The 23,433-nt window shown below is 43.4% G+C and overlaps 1 protein-coding gene across 3 annotated transcripts in view; it reads left to right on the plus strand.

Moving 5' to 3' along the window:
- Nucleotides 1-511: 511 nt before the first annotated feature.
- smpd3 (sphingomyelin phosphodiesterase 3) overlaps nucleotides 512-23,433 on the plus strand; it is an 80,479-nt gene continuing 57,557 nt past the window's right edge. For 2 of the 3 annotated variants that reach the window (XM_061677323.1, XM_061677325.1), the window contains exon 1: nucleotides 512-638. The gene's annotated coding sequence lies outside the window, so the exon portion shown is untranslated. Of the gene's footprint in view, nucleotides 639-17,889; nucleotides 18,441-23,433 lie in introns of those variants that run through there. The other variant, XM_061677324.1, reaches the window with a different exon arrangement.

Here is a 23,433-nt window from a genome sequence, read left to right on the forward strand (position 1 = left end):
CCAATCACCTGACTTGAATCCAATTGATAATCTTTGGAAAGAACTGAAACTCAAGGTCCATAATAGAAGCCCACAGAACACCAGTTGACGTGTTCAATACTTTTTCCCTGTGTCATTTCACATTGTTACACACAACTTAATTTCTGAGCTGATTTGTTCTACTTTCTTTGTATGTATTGTTTACTTGGGTTGCTCCCGACATCTGGTGAAATCTTCATGTCAATAGCACCTTTGGAAATATATGTAGTGATAAAAATGGTGACGTGTTAAATACTTATTTCAACCTCTGTGTGTGTGTGTATGCTTGTGTGTATATATGTATGTGTGTGTGTTAAATATGTTGCTGTGTTTTATTATTATTTGCATTGTACCATTATCATTCTTTGTCAGTGTCACTTTTCTTGTTCACGGTTCAATCTGTTCTCTCACTGGGCGGTCATTGCGAGAGTGGGCGTGGCGTCGTGGCTAGGCCGTGACGTCACCTTAGAGCTGTTCGAAGCCGTGCGGTGCTGAACAGATAACGCTCGTTTTCTTTCTCCTTCGCTCGGTCTTTGCACAGCTCTTGCCTCGGGAAGACCGGATCCCAACCGGAAAGCACACTCGAGGACGCACGGCGCACACCTTGCCTTCAGCGATACGTAAGTCATTTTCTCTTTTTTAGTGCTCTTTTTGATGGAGTATGGTTGATTTATCCACCGACGATTCCTTCCCAGGCAGTTCAGCTCTCGCTTCGCTGTGTGTGTTGCAAGACGTTTTGCGGTGCGTCTATTGTCAGCGTGTGGAAGCTCAGAGTCTGAGGCCAGTCCAACCGCGCCTAAAGCTCAACCTGTAACCGCCGGTCCTTCAACATTTGACTCATATTTGCATGATCCATCTCTCTCTCGCTCTCCCACCCCCCCAACCCACACCCACCTACCCTTTCGTGTGCGTGGGTACACACAGACAAGAGACAGATAATCAAAGTAAGACAAATATTACAGTGCGCACGCTCATGTTTTGGGGCTTTTTTTATAGGCACATGATGAATTCAGTTTGAGGGAAAAAAAAAAAAACTTATAAAAAAAATTATTGACTCCTCCCTGTTTTTTCTCTCGTTAATAAGATAAACTGAAATAGAGCTATTAGCTATTGCATTTTCCTTCTAATTCAACCAAACCTGCAGTGGGCTATATCACAAAGGAACAAACAACTTATTCAATCGAAATAGTTTGTTTTTCTTTTTTCCAGACAACGTAGTCTGGAAAACACTTTTATCCGCAGATTTGGTTTCTTTATAGATATTATAAGATAAATACGGATCTAAAACGATAGCTAGTTAAATGCATACACAACTATGTGTATCCTTCACAATGCTGTAGTACCAATATAACCGTCAAGCAGGCATGTGCACACATCGACCCCGAGTGGTGCTCAAGCACCTACCCCTTTGCCTTGGATGAAAAAGTGCCCTTTTTGGTGCCACCCGTTTTTGTCTTTATTCATCACTATTTCAAAAATGTTATTGCTTAATCCTAAACATTTATGAGAGGGTGTCTGCACTTGTGCAACCACATTATCTCAGTTGTCTATTTTTGCTTCTCTTCTCTATTTTTTTAAGTGAGTTGTACAGGTTATAGGATAACTCAGAGTGGGTAAAAAAAAAGTTATTAGTCTTATTTTTGTACATCACAAAAACCTGCCATTTGAACAGGGATGTGTAGACTTTTCATATCCACTCAGCTTCTCTTGACCTTCTTTGTTAATCGATGTATTGATGACTGTGTTAACATAAATAAATACACAAGTTAAATATGTACTACTTTTTCTTAATTGTATGAATAATTTTGGCAATTGGTGCCCTTTTTTTGGCTGGAGCACCTGCCCAGAAAAAATATATGTGCACATGCCTGCTGTGGGGCACAAGCAACCTCCAACTGTTTTTGCATTAGTGGCTTGTACAATTTGTACAATCTCTGACTGGAAATCTCTATTGGAATAGCAGCAACACTATTGATATAGGACAGTGGGTATTTTACTACATCACTTGTGTAAGATGACAACAATGACATACAGTATCGAAGCAATCCATGTATTTTTTTTTTTCTTTCTGTTGTGTTCTTTACCGTGGATCTGACTTGGACCTAAAGCCCAGTTCTTCTACAATAGACCCGATTATCTCACTAAAGGCTGGAACTTTAGTTAAAATGCCATTTTTGCTTTTGATTCTGTTGATAACAGATCTTGGCTTCAGGATATTCTCCTTGAGGAGAAGCAGAAGGCTGTGCAATATGTCGACATCTTTCAACATAATCTTGAGACTAACCTTTACAGGCTGTCATGTACATGTCATGGTGTTGGCTGTTCTCATCAAAACTCCTTTAGTTATTAAGGCATTATATTTGCTTGTTGTTAACCTTCAGGGGCATGAACAAATCTCTTTGTTTGAACCCCTTTAACATGGCAATTAAAAGCCCCCAGCAAGTTCACGATTCCACACATCAGAGGAACTGAGTGCTGGCCATTGGCTCACGTAAATTACAAAGGGGACTTTGCCATGTCTTGATGTGGCAACATAACACAAAAGATATATCACTGTAATTGTAATCCAACAACAATATTACAATATTTTAAGGATAAGGAAAGATAAATATAAAAAATCTTAAAATGGAATGAGAATAGAAAATAAACAGTGAATACATAGCAGACAATATAAACATAGCAGACAATATACAAACGGCGTTATGCGAGGATAATGTGACCATTTCTTCATAATTGGTAAAAGTACTCAGTCTCCAAATTGATCTTTTGGTGTTCAGCAAGCTGATAACAGAGCAGACATGTTGGATGGCGACCCATGACACCTGATAATGTAGGGTCTGGTTTCTGCACCTGAGTGCAGGTGGTAAAGCATCAGTAAATGTGGACAGTGCCCTTTAAAAGTATTTAAAGTGTACGTTGGTTATAGTCTACTGCATATTTGATTTCAGGCAAGTTATACTTTTAAGAAAGGGACAATTCTACAATATAAAAATATTTTTTTTGTTAGGATTCATGACGCAGGAGAGGACCCAACAGCAGAGACGAGCAAAACAAGTAAACGGCATAGGCCGTTTATTTCTTCGCGACAGGCAAGCAAGGGGGGGGGGGTGACACACAGGTAGGAGCAGCAAGGACTTCAGGTGCTGAGTCTCGGCCAGACAAGGGATTCCATGGGCAGGCAAGTGTGCAGACGAGGTAGCAGACGTGGAGGGGAGGCGTGTGTGCAGGCGAGGAAACAGGCCTGCAGGTTCTGGGTGACAAGAGAAAAATGCTGATCAGGATCTTTATACTGAGTACGAACGACTCTGTGAGCTACATGCGACTGACAGTATGACTACTCAACACGATGATGATGATGAATTGCAGCTGGTCCTGGTTCCAGCTCGTATCTGCACATGGACAACTCTAAGGACACACGCACACACACACACACACACACACACACACACACACACACACAGTGAGGATTTTAGGGTGGTGAGGCAGCAGCCCTGACAGTACCCCGCCTCCCAAGTGCGCCACCCAGCGCACAACACAAACATCCTGGGTGCTGATGATGGAAGCCAGCAATCAGGGCCTTGCTCAGAATCTGCCGGGGACGAATACAGCTCCGCTCCTCCTTTCCATAGCCCTCCCAGTCATCCAGGTATTGGAAGCTCCTCTCATGGCGAAGCACATCCAGCAGCTTGTTTACCAAGTAGGCAAGATGCCCCTCGATAACCTGGGGAGAAGGAGGAGGCAGCATAGGGGGGACAACAGGCTCGAAGAGACCGGTTTAATTCATGAGACATGAAAGGTGGGGTAAACCCAAAGGGTGGTCGGGAGCCTAAGGTGTACAGCACACAGGTTCACTAAGGCCAAAATCTCATTCGGGCTTATGAACCAGGGAGACAATTTTCTGGAGTCCACTGTAAGTCTTTGCACATAATCACACACTTTGGCCAAGCAGCGTAAGCAGGCGCAGGGGTGATGGCTGGCTTGCACCGGAGACTTTGCGGCAGTCTCCTTGGCGGATGGGAGCTAAGGGGGTGCAATGAAATGGGCTCCTTTTGAGAATCAGTCCACCACAGTAAGAATGACTGTGTTGCCACTTGATGGCAGAAGACCAGTAACAAAATCCAGGGCTATATGGGACCATGGGCGGCTGGGAATTGGCAATGGGTGGAGGAGTCCCAAGCTGGGCCTAGTTGAGGTCTTCCTACGGGCACATACAGTGCATGCAGTGACGAATGACCAAGTGTCCGTCTCCATGGTCGGCCACAAGAAGCGCTGATGCAAAACAGCCAGCGTTCTATTGATTCCCGGTGTAGCAGGTTAGACGGGAATTGTGAGCCACCTCCAAGACCTGGGAATGAACAGACTTGGGGACAAACAGGTCCCTCTGACACCCCCTCGGGGGGCTGCTTGCTCACCTTGAGTCCTCTTGACCAGTGATTTGATCTCCCACTCAACCACACCCACAAAGCAAGTGGGAGGAAGGATGGGTTCAGCCTCTTTCTTGGTCTTACAGACAGAGAACTGCCAAGACAGGAAATCCGGTTTGCCATTCCTAGATCCTGGGATGTAAGACAATGTGAAGTTGAACTGACAAAAAAAAATACATTTTCAAAATATTATTCCAGATTCTTGTAGTCGGTCCAGACTACAAATGGCTGTTACGCTCCCTCTAGAAGGTGGCGCCATTCCTCCAGAGCCAGTTTTACTGCCAAGAGTTCTCGGTCACCAATACAGCAATTGCGTTCTGCAAGGGAGAATCTGGGAGAAGAAGGCACATGGGTGGATGTTACTCGCTTCAGGCTGCCGTTGGGACAACACGGCATCTGCACACAACTCAGAAGCATTCACCTTCACAATAAACTGGCGAGACGGGTCAGGGTGGGCAAGAACAGGCGCACAGAAGAAGCAACTCTTGAGGATACTTAAGGCGGACTTAGCAGCCTCCGACCAGTGAAATGGAACTGAGGTGGAGGTAAGGGCAGTGAGAGGGGCTGCGATGTGACTGTAGCGCTTGATGAACCTCTGATAAAAGTTAGCGAATCCAAGAAACCGCTGCAATTGTTTCCGGTCGACAGGTTGAGGCCACTCAGAGACTGCAGACTGAAATGTAAAAACTGATAAAGAGAGAGATAAATTCGTCTTTAATCAAGAAAGAAATATATATCTATATATATTTTAAATCTTCTCAATCGCCTTTGGAGTCAATTGAACGCATTACATGGGGACGATATGAAGCATACACTTGAGTTCACCATCAGCCTGCCAAATGTCCAGGTGGGCAAAGTGCACGTTGGGTGATATGCTCTCTGTGAGTTTCAGCACAGAGCAGATCAGACACACAGACACTCTCTGAAAGCGTTTGGGATAAGCTATTTCATTGGCTTGTCACCCTGATCCTCTATTCACTCGGCCTACTTTAGGCCACATCTGGTCATCACATTGCAAGGGTATACACAGTAAAAGGAGTTCTTTAATCTGCATAAAATGAAGGGCTCCTAAGTACCATTTGGCCATGGTATAAATTCTAAATAAAGCTTCAAAATGTGCTAATCGGATAGTCGAGAAAACAATGCTAGGCTGGGCTGTTGGAGCAAGAAGGGGGGTTACATGGAGCCTTCTATTCCAATTATAATTGGTTTAAAAGCCCAAACTGAATGTAAATGCTCCATATAAACACCTCAATCAGAATAAAAAGATCAAATCCGAATGGAATTTCATTCAGTTTCACAGGGGTGGAACGTTCCTTTTGCCAAACTGTTCAGAAGTAAATTTTCGCCATTTCACTATGGGGGCATGTCAATCGGAATGACTACAAAGTCTCCATGTAAGGTGTGAGAGACAAGAGTTTAATAAATTGCTTGAATTTCTCTTTCATACCCAAGAAGTCAGCAGTGGAACCAAAAAGATGGTCCATGGTCAGAGAGTGCAGCCTCCCTCCTCCAGGGCGTGGAGGCTCTGTCGGGCACACATTACTGAGAGCTCCAGCCACTATATGATTACAGCATTTGACCGTTTTAGGCCAAATTGGATGTTGGAGAGTTGATTAGAGACAAGCTATGTATTAACATACCGTAAACTTACCATCCTCCTCCACCCTATTCCTGGCTCCTTTACCTTTCATCTCAGCCTGTGCAGCAAGCGTGTCCAAAGTCCAGGTCCTGGGCCATATGCAGTCCGCAGAAATTATTTTTATTGGAACATTTTTATATGGCCCGCATTAAGCTTGTTCTTGTCTGCATTGCAGTTCTTTATTTTTACACTGTGGTGCTGTTTTAACAAGGCAGTGGCAATCATTCGAAGAAGAGTGGCTGGTGTCCTTAGTGTGAAACATAACGAGTATAAGAATGTACCAAGTCTATTGGAAAAAAGAGAATCACTGATGTCAAAGAGGAGTATTGTTTGCCAGGTATAAATACGGCACAGCGGGTGCCGTCTTTCACACTACCAGGCTCATGTGGCAGCAACCAGTAGCATGAGCGAATATCTCCCAAAAGTATCTTTTTGGATTTTTTTCAGAGAGAAAAAATTAAATCAAGCTTTGTTTACATGAGATATTGATATGATGTATGCCAAGGTTGTTTGAAAGACACGTACAGCTTTTGCATTCGTACTGTATTTTGCAATGGCAAATTACATCTGTTTACGACTGGACCAAACTTGAAGATCTATTTCAACTGTAAAATGCTTTTGATGAATGAGGCTATATTACTGTTGATGACAAAATCAAATACAAAATAACTCATACTCAATGCAATAGAGGCATGTTCAATGTTTTTAATTTATAGTTGATAAGAATGCTCTACATCTGTGGTTCTCAAATGTCTCAACAGTATTTCCCTACTATTGCAAAGTCACGACCTGATTTTATAGAAGTTAAGAACAATGAAAAAAATGCATTGTTTAAAAATAACCTCTGAAAACAGTGTCAACTATTGGCTAGAGCAGGAGGCAGTTACAATTCTTGTTTCTTACCTAATATGTTCCGTGTGGGAACATGGGAAGCCTCTCTAAATACGAAATACATGTACCATTACACCCTTTGTAAGCATTTCTTTCAAATCCCTCTCAAAACAAAACACAAGTCGGACCTGGGATGCGTATGTAAATATTTCACTGTACGGGGGAATTAAATACATAAATTGGAACGAGTCAAAGTCTATCAGTAAACTTTGGTAATGCAGTAGTAAACAATAATTAAATATTAATGATTAAAAATCGAATGAAAAACAATGCAGCACTAACTGAGCTTTCTTGTGCCACGTGGTGACATATTTGTACGCCACTACGCAAACTCGTCCATTGCATGCCTTTTGGCACCATCGAAAACCAATGACCTCTTGTTGTTTTTTTACTAGTTGCCGCGACGCACCCAAGATGGGTCCGCGAGCGAGTTGTAGGTCCTGACCCACCACTGCTCTAAATTATGCAAAAGGTTACCAGGATCCTTTAGAATGGCGATATTTCATCAAACGTCTCGGGGATATAAATACATTTTTAAAATGTTCAGTTTCCCCCCCAAAAAATTAAGCATTTTACCACTTGTTTTTCCAGCCAATATATTACAATTCAACACGTAAAAATCACTTTAAAAATTTGGCAATATGAGAAATGTTTGGCCCAATTTTACATCGAATATCCTTCTCATATCAGAAACAGTTGGCTGTACAACCAGTTCATCAAAGCCGCTTGACATTTCATATGGTTCACTGTTGCTCTGCATACTTTAAAAATGCACCCTGAACATGACCCTCTTTTCTGTTACCTCTGCAATAAATACCACCATTAATTCATAACCATGTGGTAAACAGATATTCTAGTGATAGCTGCAAAAAAGAAAGAGCACCTTTTGTGACCCTTTTTATTGGTTTACGAATCCATTTCACACGCATTGCATCGACCCTTCACATACATACACTAATACATATAGCCTGCGGTACAACCAAATGGATACCCCGCACATAGCAGTATTATTTTTTTTGCAGTCTAACATTGACTTTCCTGTAGAACTCACTTGAATCATCATTTGTGGGTCATCAATAGTTTGTAGCTGTCATTATGTCCTGCAGGAAATGACAGCGGTCAGCAGAACTTGAGCTTGGATGTGGGATGGAGTGAGACTGTATGGATTTGAATATTCCCCCTGGGGATGAACTCAATGTGTCTTTTATTATTGTCAAAACTTTTTCTATTTTTCTTGAAATATACTGGCCATTGTCATACTACATCATGTTTGTTGGGGCCTCTTTGTAATGACTCATAGTATGAGGCAGATAACCTAGACAAGGTCAACTGTGTCCAGCAGAGACATAAATACAAACAAACACACACAACACAAAGGAGATTATGTAAATATTGTTAATAAGACATACACAATCTGCTGCGTTGAAGAAAATATACACAGACGGATGTAGAAACACAGTAAACACACACAGACTATCATCACCCCCCTTTATTATAAATTGCGCTTTCATTGTGATCTGAAATCCAATGAGGAGCAGAGGCACCAATTGAACCAATGTTATTCCAGCCTGATGGCTACTAAGCCATGTCATTGTATGGCAATACCATAAATCAACTTCGAAAGGTTAATTTGCTTCGGCTTTTTTAAAATTATGTTTTCAGTAACATAAATCTGATATAGCTCAAGTCTCAATGCAGTTATGTTAAAATTTGATATACTGTATATTAGGTAATTTATCCAACAATGAATATGTAATTTATCCAATGTAATTGGTCTTATAGCTTTCTATAGAGCATGGGGAAATTAACTAATGCTAATTACAACCTCATCTCTTTATTAAATAGTAAAATTCTTATGGAAAATTATGTCAATTGTATATAATAAAACAAACCATTGTTTGTAAGAGCTATTGCTGAGTTTAGCCCCTAGGTTTTTTTTTTTTTTTGTGGGCCTGGTTTGACTGAACCATGTCAATTCTGGACTGCACTCATTTCTCATAAGCTACAATTAGTGTGACCAGATGTGCAAATATATAGTGAGTAAATGTGGTTTTGTAGTGGGGGTAGGTTGCCTGCTTCTTTTGGCAGGTCTGTGTCAACAGACTGTGTGAACACAGAGAGATTATGTTTCCACTGCTGGTCTTGCTTTTACCTCGAGAGAGCAGGATTTGGGTTTGGTTGAGTTAATCTTCCATTGTGTGGTTTATATTTGGAAACTTTGTGACAACGTTCAGTATGCGTGTGCTGCCAGTCATCGATTCAATTATAGAAGACGCCACCATTTATTGTCACCTTGCAGACAATTGTCTATGACTTGTGTATGGCTTATGGAGTAAATATTTGAGGTAATCTAGTATACCGCTGACTTTCACAATGCAAGCACTGCTCTGTATTACACATAAAAAAAAAACACTCATCAAGTAAGCCAGCACCATTTAGATATATGAAGTGTTATTATACATTATACACAGACAGTATATACAGTCAGATGTACAAAATGTACAGAGGTGACGTTCAAAGTGCAAGAAAAAGAAGGTGCAGCAGCTTGAAGTCCTAATGTACAGTTGCCACTGGGTGTGTTGATGTCAAATGTGACCCATGTTACTCAAACATATGGCTTTAGAGATTCATGTACAAAGAGCCACATAGGGGAAGGACCTCAAAGAAGTGTACCTAAAGCCCAGACAGCGTTTATGATACAACGCACAATCTTTCATTACCTGCATGGAGCGCAGGCTATGTGGGAACTTCAATTAATGTGTATAGGGTGGTGAAGAGGGACAGAGGGCTGGAGGCAGCTCTGTACAGTAATTAGTGAGGTGCTGGGGTTAAAAATGACATCTGGACGTGGGATGCGCTGTTGTGCTGCATGTTAACCTGATTTTCAACTTCCTCCTCATTGTCGTTCTATTCTCAGCCTCACATATGGTCAGTTTTGTATTTAACAAGAGTTGCAACAGTAATAACTATAGAGCGGATTGAATAAGAGCAGATTGTGTTCAAACTGACTGACAGAAAATGCAGAGAGGCAATTAATGTGCTTTGTGTATTTTTGTTTTGTCCAATGAACACTATGAAGACAAGAAATCAAGGGAAACAGGGAATAATTTACATTGAAAAAAATGTGAGTAATGTGCCTGTTATCGAGTGAATCTTTGATAAACAACAAGGAATATGTGTTGACTCAACACTGTAAAGTAAGTACAGTAATTTTCCCGTAAATATTTCACAGGAAATTATGGTAAAACTACAACTACACACTGTAATTTCACATCTGCCATACCCTGAAATTACTGTGAAATAGCAGTGTGTAACCCAAAATGAGTTACTGTGCCCCTCCTGCCACCAACCGGCGCTCCTTTGGTACGCCAAATTGAGCAAAGTAGACGCTACAATGTCTTGCAGGGCTGATAAGTCACTAGGTGATGCTTTGCTTAGGTTCACTTTGCATACAGCAGAACTGACCAGGACGTCACCCTATCGCACACAACCCACAGTCAGAGTTTCATGAAACCAAAGTGCAACATGACTGTAACCCAACAGTTAAATATGACAGACCTTCAACAAACTATGGATAACAAACACTCATGATTCATGTTACGTTAATCGTTATCGTTCATGAACGACAAGGTTTAACATCCTTTTTACGGCAGCGGTTCAACATTGCATGGCGCAGTGCAACAACATGGCATCACAAGTCACCGTTGTTACAATATAATTTAATCAAAGTGTAAATCATTTTATTTCAGCCATTAACAGTGTGGTAAAGATTAAAAAAAGAGAACAAAAACAAAAAACAAGAAAAATGTTGTTGACCATTTGCATATAGTTTTTATTTTTTTTTACAACGTAATTTAACGTGATGATTTTGTGCAAATCTATTTAATATCAGCAGCCACATTTTATGGAGTCTATTTTCGCACCTTTCGCACGCAAGCTTAACATAGCTGAAGCTCGCTTAGCACCAAATACTTTTGTTTAATACTGTATTTCCTGAAGCTGCTGGGCCTCCCCTGAAGTACTTTTGTGCCCCCCTGGGAAGGCATGCCTCTTACTTTGAAGTCCACGGATCTAAAGGAATTTAACCTTGTTGAACAACTTGAAAGTGTAACTTTTGAATCGCAGCATGCTTTATATTATACACATTTTTAAAAAAGGAAAAAAGAAAACTCTGCACATGTTAACAATAAAGCAATGGTCTTCTGAACATATCATACTATGTGTTCTGTAAAAATGGCATCACAATTTCAGCAACTCAGCCTGTGTTTGCCATGGCATGAACTTTGGTCCGTTTCTATAGCAACATTCACCACACACAGAGACAGTGATCGCCAGCTAGCACTAATTTTTTCTCTCTCCTGTCTTCCATGTGCTCTCTGTCCTTTTTCAATGTCACTTTTTTAAATACCCGGTTTTAAAGCATCTATACTGAAAATTAAAGAAGCTATAGAGTATTTTAACATTTTACTGATGCCTTTTGTTAACAACACTAACAACGAATGTAGAAATTTACAACAACAATGCACTAGTTTGAAGTCAAGATACAGAAGAGATACAAAGATACAAAATAAAACAAACTGCACCCTCTGGTATAATGAAGACACTTTGGATTGTAAACAATATCATTATGCAGTTATGATGCTATTGTTATTGTTAATTACACTGTTGCTACTTTTAAATGTGCATCATCTTTAATAACAATTCAGATTAACTAGTTTTGCCATTTCACAAACCACCTGAACAATGATCGAACGATTGATTGCTTGCTTTGGTCTGATGCCCTCACCACTAGTTTCCTTGGTTTTGCCAATTTCTACCGTCGTTTTATCCGTGATTACAGCAAGGTCGCAATTCCCCTCACTAGCCTTACATCCGCCAGCTCCCTCTTTCGTTGGACCCTCTTTCATCCCAAGCATTCAACCGACTTAAGACCCTGTTCACCAGCACGCCCATTCTTCGCCCCTCCCTCCAGTTCGTGGTCGAGGTTGACGCCTCGGACACGGGGGCAGGGGATGTCCTCTCGCAGCGGGACCCCACGACCCAGAAACTGCACCCCTGTGCCTTTTTCTCCCGTCGTCTGTCCCCTGCTGAGAGGAACTACGATGTTGGCAACCGAGAGCTACTGGCCATTACATGGGCCTTGGAAGAGTGGAGGCACTGGTTGGAGGGGACTGAACAACCGTTTATCATTTGGACCGACCACAAGAATCTCGCTTACCTCCATTCCCCCAAACCCCTTAACCCCCGACAAGCTCGCTGGGCTCTCTTCTTGAGCAGGTTTAATTTCAATCTCTCCTTCCGTCCTGGCTCCAAAAACGGCAAACTAGATGCCCTGTCTCGACTTTAATCACCTCCCACCAGCCCTGACAAACCGGAACCCATTCTTCCTTCCTCATGCTTCGTTGGTGCTGCCACTTGGCAAATCGAACTGGTGGTTAAGGAGGCCCAAAAAACTCACCCGAATCCCAAGACTGGGCCTCCAAACCGGGCCTCCAAACCGCCTGTTCGTTGTTCAGTGGGCTCATACCCACTCACCTGTCATCCTGGCATCACCCGCACCATTCGGTTCATCCGGCAGTATTTCTAGTGGCCCAGCCTTGTTCAAGACACCCGGGAGTTCATCCAAGCCTGCTCCGTCTGTGCCCGAGGGAAGTCTTCACACCTGGCCCCAGCTGGGCTGTTGCATCCATTGCCTATCCCTAGCCACCCTTGGTCCCATATTGCTCTGGACTTCGTTACCGGTCTACCTCCTTTTGAAGGTACCTCTGTCATTCTCACCACTGTCGATTGTTTTTCCAAATCTGTCCATTACATACCTCTCCACAAGCTACCATCCGCCTTCGAAACTACTGACCTCCTTGTCCAGCATGTCTTTGGACTCCAATTCTGTATTCCCATCGATATTGTCTCTGACAGACGTCCTCAGTCCTCATACCTCGTGTGGAAGGAATTCTGTAAAGCGGCGGGCGCAGCAGCCAACTTGTCATCGGGATATCATCCGCAGACCAACGGCCAGACGGAGCGGGCAAACCACTCCCTTGAAAATTCACCCAAACTTCCACGCTTAAGCCTGTCTCCACCTGCGCCCTCCGGCCGAACCCCCTCCACACCCCCGGATTATTAATGACCATCCAGCATTCACGGTGTCGAGCATCCTCGACGTGAGGCCTAGGGGACGGGGGTTCCAGTACCGAGTCGACTGGGAAGGGTAAGGGCCAGACGAGCGGTCGTGGATTTCCCGGAAACTAATACTCGATCATACCCTTTTGGACGACTTCTACGCGGCTCACCCGGGCAAGCCTGGCAGGACGCCTAGAGGCGTCCATTGAGAGGGGAGTACTGTCATATACTGCCTGCAGTTCCATGATTGTAGCCGGGAGGGCGCTTTGCGTTCTTTCTCTCTCTTTTCCCTCCCTTCTCTGTTTTCAGCACCTGTCTCCAATCAGCCTTATCACCTGCCTGCGACCTGTCCACACCGCCGCATGCCAACCCACCAAGACCATTTCCATTACAGTTTAATCAATAAACTATTAGTTAATTATTAACTATTACAGTACATATGACTCACAAACATTCTTATTTTAGATGTTATTTCTACTTTAACCTGTGTACTGTATATGAATGTACTCTAACAGTCCAAACAATCCATCTGTTTACTGTCAGGTTTTCTTGCTCAGGTGTGTCTTTCTTACAATGATTATGCTGGGTTACAATTTTGTTTTGTAAATTGTCTCTGTTTTTTCAACTCGTTTAGGACAATTTTTGAATTGAAAATGAATCAAAAATTACATCAGTTTTTCTTGTTCAGGTCAGGTTTATACACAGTATATACAAGGATCTCATTTGTTGTGCGTCCCGCTTCTGAGACACACAAACATGAGCAGGGACGCATAAACTGAGATGAATCTGTTAATTATAGGGATGTAAGTATTCCGCCGTGGTGCTGGAACTCCGCTGTGTGATTTTGTTTCAAAAAGTTTTTTTAACAAGACAGGGCTCTAGAGTGTGACGAATTTGGTCGCAATCAGAATCCTCTTTATTTGCTAAGTACTGTATGTCAAAAACACACAACGACTAGACAGCCATTTTGACAATAATAGTTTTGAGACGTAAAAACATAAAAACACACTACGGATAGTCACGTAGCCTCTAGCAATTTGGGTTGGAATGTGTGCTGGTTTTAGTTTGCATTGCTTGATAGCACCTACAAGGGGGGAGGAGGTTGAAGAGGTGGTGACCAGGATGTGGAGGATCCAAGGGGATTTTGCACGCTCCTGTCTTAGTGCTGGTAGCATGCAAGTCCTCAAGGTGTCACGTGCGTGGTTAGGGCGAAGGCGAGGAACGCAAGGCAAGAACATGGTGGACCCAATAGCAGGGAAGCAGGGAACCAAGGCAGGAGTGCGGGAGTCTCAAAATAATAATATTTAATCTTCAAAAAAAAGGAAAACAAGGATATTGGATAAAGCAAAACTGAACGAAGTCCCACAACAGATAACAACCAAACCAAAGTAACAAACAAACACTTGAATATCTAAAACTGGAAACAAACTATGGCCTGTGAGTAAGACGTGGAATAGATAGGGGAAATGACACCTGACAATGACATACCACAATGATAAAGACAACTGGCGACTATGACATGGTAAAGACATGTGACAATGAACCGACAAGAACTGAAAGAAACCAGGGAACTGAATACAAACAAATTGACGAGACAACGGGGAACACCTGGACAAGACACGAGTGGCTGGAGAGAGCTGATTGGTCGACACAAAGTAGACGAGAACAGGTGGACACGACAACCTAATGAGCACACGACAAACATGGAACACAGGAAAACATGGAACAAAACTAAACACAACCCAAACCAAAACACAGACCATGACATAAGGGTGGCTAGGGGATCACGACGATTTTTCCGGCAGTCCTGATTGTCCATTGCAGTCGGAGTTTGTCCTTTTTTGTGGCAGCACCAAAGCAGACTGTGATGGATGTACACAGGACTGTTTCAATGACTGCTGTGTAGAACTGCCTCAGCAGCTCCTGTGGCAGGCCGTGCTTCCTCAGAAGCCACAGGAAGTACATCCTGTGCTGGGCCTTTTTGAGGATGAAGTTGATGTTGGTCTCCAACTTCAGGTCCTGAAAGACTGTAATTCCCAGCAACATGAAGGTTTCGACGGTTGACACAGGGCAGTTAGTCAGCGTGAGAGGCAGCTGTGGCGAAGGATGCTTCCTGAAGTCCACGATCATCTTTACAGTCTTGAGCATGTTCAGCTCCATGTTGTGTCAGCCACACCAAAGCGCCAGCTGTTCCACTTCCTGTCGATACGCAGTCATCACCGTCTTTGATGAGGCTGATGACTGTGGTGCCATCTGCAAAATTCAGCTGTTTGACAGCTGGCTGCGTTGAGGTGCAGTTGTTCATGTAGAGCGAGAAGAGCAGCGGAGAGAAGACACATCCTTGGGACGCCCCGGTGCTGATGGTGCATGTGGATGAGGTGGTGTCCCCCAGCCTCACCTGATGTGTCCTGGCTGTCAGGAAGCTGGAAATCCATTGGCAGATGGCAGGCGATCGGGGATGATTGTGTTGAACGCAGAGCTGAAGTCCAAATACAGGATCTCATATGTGCCCTAATTTCAGAATGGTGTGGCTAAAAAAAGAAGAGAGTGGTCCACCTGTACATCCAGCCATTTGAGGAAGAAATGCAAAAAGAGGCAGACAAATGAAACCCATCTGGCCTCTGAACCAATCAGACATAGTGAGGCGCAGGACAGGACCCCCCCCCACACCCTCCACCCCCCATCCTCCCTCTGATTGCCCGTATGCCTGTGTCTGTGTGTGTGTGTGTGTGTGTGTGTGCTCGCGCACATGTGAGTGCCTGTGTGCGCGCGTACGCGTGTGTGTTCTTTTCAAATGCAGGCACTAGCATAGTAAGCGTTTTCTGACGGCGAGCTCAACTCTGAGCCCCTCCCAGATGACCGAGCTTCTCACCCAATCTCTTCTCTCCCCGGACAACCTACGGAGGAAACTACTTTTGGCCGCTTGTATCTGTGATCTTGTTCTTTCGGTCACGACCCACAGCTCGTGACCATTTGTAAGAGAAGGAACATAGATCGACCGGTAAATGAAGAGCTTCGCCTTTCGGCACAGCTCCCTCTTCACCACATCAGACTGATACAGAGTATGCATCACTGCAGGCGCTGTACTTATCTGCCTGTCCATTCTTCCCTCACAAGACGCCGACATACTTGAAGTCCTCCCTGACCCGGAGAGGGCACTCCACCCTTTTCCGACTGAGGACCACGGCCTCAGATTTGGAGGTGCTGATTTTCATCCCAGCTGCTTCACACTCGGCTTCAAACCATTCCAGCGAGGGTTGGAGATCACAGCTTGATGAAGCCATCAGAACCATGTCAACTGCCAAAAGCAGCGATGTGATACTGACATCATCAAACCGAAGTCCCTCAACACAGTGGCTACACCTAGAAATTCTGTCCATAAAGGTAATGAACAGAAGTGGTGACAAAGAGCAACCTCGGGGGGGTCCAACTCGCACTGGAAACGATTCAGACTGCCGGCAATGCGGAACAAACTCTGACACCGGTCATACGGGGACCACGCAGCCCATATCAGGGAGTGACATTCCTACCACTCACACCCCACTGTCATTGCCCATGTGAGCGTTGAAGTCCCCCAGCAGAACGAGGGAGTCCACAGCGGGAGCGCTCTCCAGCACCCCCTCCGAGCACCCCGCTCAAAAAAGCATGGAACTTTTAACTGCTGTTTGGTGCATAGGCACAAACAATAGTCAGGACCCTTCCACCCACCCAAAGGCAGAGGGAGGCTACCCTCTCGTCTATGTAGAGGTACCGAGACGGGGGGCAATAAGTATGCCCACACCTGCTTGGCGCGTCCCAGCGTGGGCAACTCCAGAGTGGAAAAGAGTCCAACCCTCCTCAAGATGACTGGTACCGGAGCCCAAACTGTGTGTGGAGGTGAGGCCAACTATATCTAGTCGGAACTTCTCAACCTCGCACACCAGCTTGGGCTCCTTCCCTGCCAAAGAGGTGACATTGCACATCCCTATAGCTGGTTTCTGTAGCCTGTAGCGGATCAGACCGCCAAGCTCCCTGCCTTCGGCCGTCACCCAGCTCTAACAAAACTAAACATCATATATTGAGAGAGAGCGCAATGAATCACGCAGAAATATTGTGAAAAAAATATATATAGAGAGAGAGAGAGAGAAAGAGAGAGAGAGAGAGAGAGAGAGAGGGAGAGAGGGAGAGGGAGGGAGAGAGAGAGAGAGAGACGGGGGGGACAGCGAAGCAGGAACCGTGATATAGCGTAGGATTACTATACCTGTGTTCCGTTATGATAAATTGCAGGGACTCATTGTTTCAGGGCTGGAACTCATTGTTTCCAGACATGTGCATTCCGGGACTCACAGTATAAATATATATATTTATATATATATTCCCCACAACCTTCCAACTGATGGTGGTGAGAACCCCTCATATTAACCGAAAATACCTGTACATGAAAACAATAATGTAAAAAAAAAAACATGTGGCCATAGTTCAAGAAGTTTAGCTGATTGAGCAAAACCAATGCGAGATTTGGATTCCGCACATCAAAATTGGCCATCAGCTAAAAAAATCTTAGACAATAAATTGGATTTTTGACCAGTGTTATTCACACAATTAATAGCGCTGAATGTCTATGTTCGGTTTCAGTTTTGGGTTTTGCGTGTGAAGACATTTATCCCAGTTAGAGGTGTAACCAACAGAGAAACTGGAGGGCTGTTGGGTGACAAACAAGCAATTATGAAGCTGAGAGAAGATAAATCAGAGCCACTGTCGACAGATATACAAAGGGGAACAACAACTCTTGATGACAGAAACATTTCAAGGGCTGGAAATAAAGACCATCAAACATCTGTTAGGGATATCAAGAACAACATTCAGAGGCCAGGAACTTCACTCATGAAGATAAATAAACAGATGCTAGACTAGATGATGCAAACCGCTCAGAGGATGACGAAAAGGAAGAACAGGCTAAAATTTGCCAAAATTTACTGTACGTTTAGAGTCTTCAATCGAACTACCACGCATGTTTTTGGGATGTGGGAGGAAACCGGAGTGCCCGGAGAAAACCCATCCCGGCACGGGGAGAACATGCAAACTCCACACAGGCAGGTCCCCCAGTCCCCAGAACTGTGAGGCTGATGTGCTAACCAGTTGCTCACCGTGCCTATTTTTAAATCACTTCTCAAAACTCATCTCTTCTTCTTGGCCCATTGAGATGTTGACTATTTTATCTTTATTTCATTGTCTTAAGTTTATTTAATTACACATTTTTGTATTTTATTAGGCGGCACGGTGGTCAACTGATGAGCACATCTGCCTCACAGTTCTGAGGACCGTGGTTCAAATCCCGTCCCCGTGCCTGCATGAGTTTTCTCCAGGTAATCCGGTTTCTTGACACATCCCAAAAGCATGAGTGGTAGGTTGATTGCTTTTAAAGTGCTTAACAAACAAAGTTCAATTGGACTGGTTTGGAAAATGTGCTGAGATGAGCCTAAAAAATATTGCACTGGTGATACAAAGATAAACCTTTACCAAAGTGGAGGAATGGCTGAAGCTTTGAGAAAGAATGGATGTACTCACGACCCCATACCTACAACCTCCTGTGTGAGATTCAGACGAGGTAATGTCATGGCTTGGGCTTTACGGCTTCTTCTGAGACAAGCTCACAGCAGCAGCAAAATAAACCCCGAAGGCTACAGAAACATTTTGTTTGGCATTTTTTAGAAAGATACAACCAAACTGATTGGGAAATCATTCATCATGCAGCAAGATAATGACCCAAAACGCATTTCCAAAACAACCAAGAAGTCCGTCAGGGGAAAGAAGTGGAGCTTTTAGACTAGCCTAGTCAACCTACAGACTTAAACCAGAGAGAGCATACATTTACAGCATTAATACTACTACATTAATACTCAGGACATTGTGAGCAGGTGCGTTGTCATGTGAAGCAGCCAGGAGTTTTTTCTGCCACAACGCTCACCTCTTTTAACAAACGCCGCAGGATCTCTTTTTAGATGTGCTGGTTGATTGTCTGGCCTACAATGAACGGTATAATGCATATTTTCTAGTTTGGGTTTGGAATATATTTTTTATGACACAAATCCTGGAACCTTTCTGACGCAGATTGTATGTGCTTTATGTAGTTGTGTGTGTGTGTGTGAGGGAGGGGGGGGGCGGTACTATATTTGCATGCATGGTTTATGAAGTAGTAAACTCCTGTGTGGTTGTGTTTTCACAGCAGGCGGTTGTCAGTTGTAACAAAATGTAGACCAAATCAATAATAATGAATCTATACTGACTCTGCTACTGCCAGTCCTGAGAGCAAAGGGATCACTGTGACTGTAATTAGTGCATATGTAAGTGTGAGCGTGTTAGGGCTGACTTACTGTGTGTACATGTTAATACTTGCGTACAAATTCAATGGAAGTCATGTATTGATGGACTAATGTGCCGAGTGTAAAAACTGTGTCTGGGTCCATGCCTTCGGTGAAAGTAATTGATGGTGTACATGTGTGAATGAAGGTTTTGTGTGTGTGTGTGTGTTATGGAGCGAGGGGGAGGCAACTGTCTGAGCTTGTAGGCCAGATAAAAAAAGAAATACATGAAAATCATTAGCCTAATGTAGCCGCTTCACTCTTAGCAAGAGATACTGTATGTCCAGTATGGTCTCTACTTACAAATTGTTATTTTAAAGTTTTCTTTTGTATATCACTGTCTAAAAATGTCAAATTCACCAAATGTACACGATGTACAGATTTTGAAATAATGGTTCTCATAGTTTCTAGTGATAAAACAGAAAAGAACAGAATATTATAAAAGAAATATTGATGAACTGGGCTGAAAATATGTCAATAACGCCAATTAAACATGTTTTAAGACCACTCAATCTATTCATATACTATACATTTGGGTGTCATTTATTTCTCATTGTGTAGCTGTATAAAACGCTCAACATGTAAATTTTGTATTTTGCATAAACTCCATGCTAATCAACAATGTCTTCTATGATAATCATTAAACCAGATGCAGCTGCATCAAACCAGATGGGTGCCTCCTGTCCTGGTTTTTAACACAGAGACAGATGATCAACTGACATCCATGTGACGTATAGCTTCACTACACACTGATTACTTTGGATTACGCAGAACAAACATCAGCTCTGCATGCACATTCATCCAAAAGTAGACACAGGCAGTAGGGATTCACAAAGGCACACATTAAGCTTTGCCAGACCTGAGCCTGTAGGGATTGCTGCCCAAAGGGCTATTGGGTAATTGTGAGTAACGATTATAATACACTAAATGTGAATGTAATAAGTAGAACTCTGCTTTGCAGTGGGCAGGTCTGAGTGACCAGGATTGTTTTGCAATAATAGTCTATTAATCAAGTTGCTTAAAGAGATAGGAGTGATGATGATTTATATCAAACAAGGAAAGATGCCATTCAAAACTCCCTTGTTCCTTTGCGTCCCTAACCACTTTTTTAACTGTAATGCGAGTACTTAGAATCGGATAATTAAGCAGTAACATAGAGAGTGTAGAGATAAGTGCCCCACCAGCATACTATGTATCCAATTCCTCCATTTACTTGTTTTTTGGTTGTTTCACATTTTCACATTCTTAAACAGAGCAAAAATAAAATAAACTGCAATAGAAACTCCTAATGAGCAGTGTTGGGAGCAAATAATTACATGTAACAAGATTATGTAATTTTGTAATTGTCAGGGACGGCTGTGCCGTAAAATTCAGATGCCCAAAATTGCCTCGAGACAAAATGTCTAGCACCAGGACAAGGGCTAGGAGCTCTCTATTGCCCACATAATAATTGGCCTCTGCTAGGCTAAGGCGCCTAGAGAAGAAGGCGCAGGGGCATAGTCTCCGGTCCAATGGGGACCTCTGGGACAGGACCTCCCCCACTCCTGTATCTGATATGACCCAGACGTTCTGTCTCCGTTAGTCGAATTCCGCCGAGTTACAGCGGCTCCTCCACGGCCAAGGCTGGCTCTTTCGTCGACAATGGGGTGGATGTGGAACGCAGGCGGCGTCATCCCTGCCGGATGAAGAATGTCCCGGATCTAAAAAAAAAAATGTTTAAATAAAAACTCCTCTGTAACCCCACCCACTCGCGTTGACGTTCCCTCAACCGATTGTCCAGTCTAATGGCTAATCCGATCAACTCCTCCAAATTAGTGGTCTCGTCCCAAGCAGCCAACTCATCTTTGACTGAAGGACTGATTCCACGACAAAAGATGCCACTCAACGCAATGTCGTCAAATCTACTCTACGCTGCCAAGATGCAGAACATAATGTAGGCGACTGATAAGTCCCCCCTGTTCAGCTTCGAATGCCGGAAAGGAATAATGAAATGCTGGATTGACGCTGCTTGCTGCCATCGCCCAAGCTGCCGTCTGACCCGTAAGTAGACTCATCATCAGTGCAACCTTAGCCTTATCCTGGGCAAACATGATAGGCTGTTGGTCAAATACTAGAGTATGTTGATAAATAGGCGGCACGGTGGACGACTGGTTAGCGCGTCAGCCTCACAGGTCTGAGGACCCGGGTTCGATCCCCGGCCCCGCCTGTGTGGAGTTTGCATGTTCTCCCCGTGCCTGCGTGGGTTTTCTCCGGGCACTCCGGTTTCCTCCCACATCCCAAAAACATGCATTAATTGGAGACTCTAAATTGCCCGTAGGCATGACTGTGAGTGCGAATGGTTGTTTGTTTCTATGTGCCCTGCGATTGGCTGGCAACCAGTTCAGGGTGTACCCTGCCTCCTGCCCGATGACAGCTGGGATAGGCTCCAGCACGCCCGCGACCCTAGTGAGGAGAAGCGGCTCAGAAAATGGATAGATGGATGTTGATAAATAAATTGCCTGCATGTTATCCCCAGCATAACAAAGTGGATTTGGGAGCTAAGTTTCGGGGCCACAGGTGCCACGTTGGTAGGTGCTTCTATTAGAACCGGAGGTGATCCGTGCGCACACACCTGATCATCCCAAGAATTTAGCATACTAAAATGGGTCGTTAACATTGTAGCAGACTCCCTGAGCGTATTTAATGATTGTTCGTGTTTTCACACCAATTGTCCTTGATTTGTTAAGGCATGGGGAAAAGAGTCCCAGTTTGTGGAATCCATTTGGTCGGAATATTCTGTCAGGGACAGCTGTGCCGTGAAATGCAGATCCCAAAAATGTAATCAGACAAAATGTCCAAAAATAAATTTTAATCAAACAAAAGAAGCACGGAAGGGCGTAAAGTTCAAAACCAATAGACACGCGTGACAAGAGAGTATCAAAAAACAAATAACATAAGGAGACACGACAAAAGGTCAGTGTAATGAATAAACAAACTACTAGTTGTGTAAACTAAGATGCTGGTTGGATGGTGTCACAGCAAAAGAACAAGATTCCCAGAGTAAAAAGTAAACAACGCGAAAGTCTTAGGGACTCTTGTTGTACTTACTTTTAGTCGGCAAAACAGTAAGAACACAGGACAAAAACATACGGGCAAGTATACAAACAGAGCAAAACATCAGCGGCGTAGATGGACGTAAACGAGTCAATATTCCATCACCCACACACTATCACGGCGGCACCTAAAAAGGGTGCTGATTACAATTCGCGACAACTGTGTCGCCGATGTCACTGCTCACCATCGCTCAACCCAGACACTGCAACACAAACAAAAACAACTGATGAACAGAGCCATGAAAGTAATTATGTAATTTATTTACAAAATGTATGCAATTTCCCCAAGTAATTACATTACTTGGGGAAAATGTTGTTAAATGTTAAATTACAGTTGCTTTTGGAACTTTCCATGATTAAAAATAGTTACATTTGAAAAACAGCCATGAAAGCTCAGATTATTTTTTTTTATATCACTTACTCCTTCTAAAGCTGATGCTTATGATTGGCTCGCTCTAGTCATGTGCGATTCTGCTGCAGTCTGTGCAATTTGTTAGTGTATCTGAGATTTTGAAAAGGTGAGACTCATTGTTCCACTTTTGAACACATAAGCGAACACTGACTTTTGAACAGTTTCATTTTTATAATTTTTGACTTCTTTATGGAATATTCACTTATCTGGTTTGTCATATGAAGCAATGTCTAACATTTGCACATTTGTCATTAGGTCGACATGGTATTGTGAGAAATAGGATGATGAGACAAGAACCAGTCATGTCACTTTCTCTCCACATACAAACTGAGTGTTTTTACATCAAACAGCCAACTACCCCAGTTGAAGCCAACAAATCCCGTTGACCTTTCATCTCCCGCCCCTCCCTTGAAGATACACATCCCTGTCTCCCTCTTGTAGGTCACTACAGTATCCTGTTTTCCACATGCTGTACACTTATAACGCTGCAAAC

The sequence above is a fragment of the Phycodurus eques genome, chromosome 5 (assembly GCF_024500275.1).
Source record: "Phycodurus eques isolate BA_2022a chromosome 5, UOR_Pequ_1.1, whole genome shotgun sequence".
Classification (NCBI taxonomy): domain Eukaryota; kingdom Metazoa; phylum Chordata; class Actinopteri; order Syngnathiformes; family Syngnathidae; genus Phycodurus; species Phycodurus eques.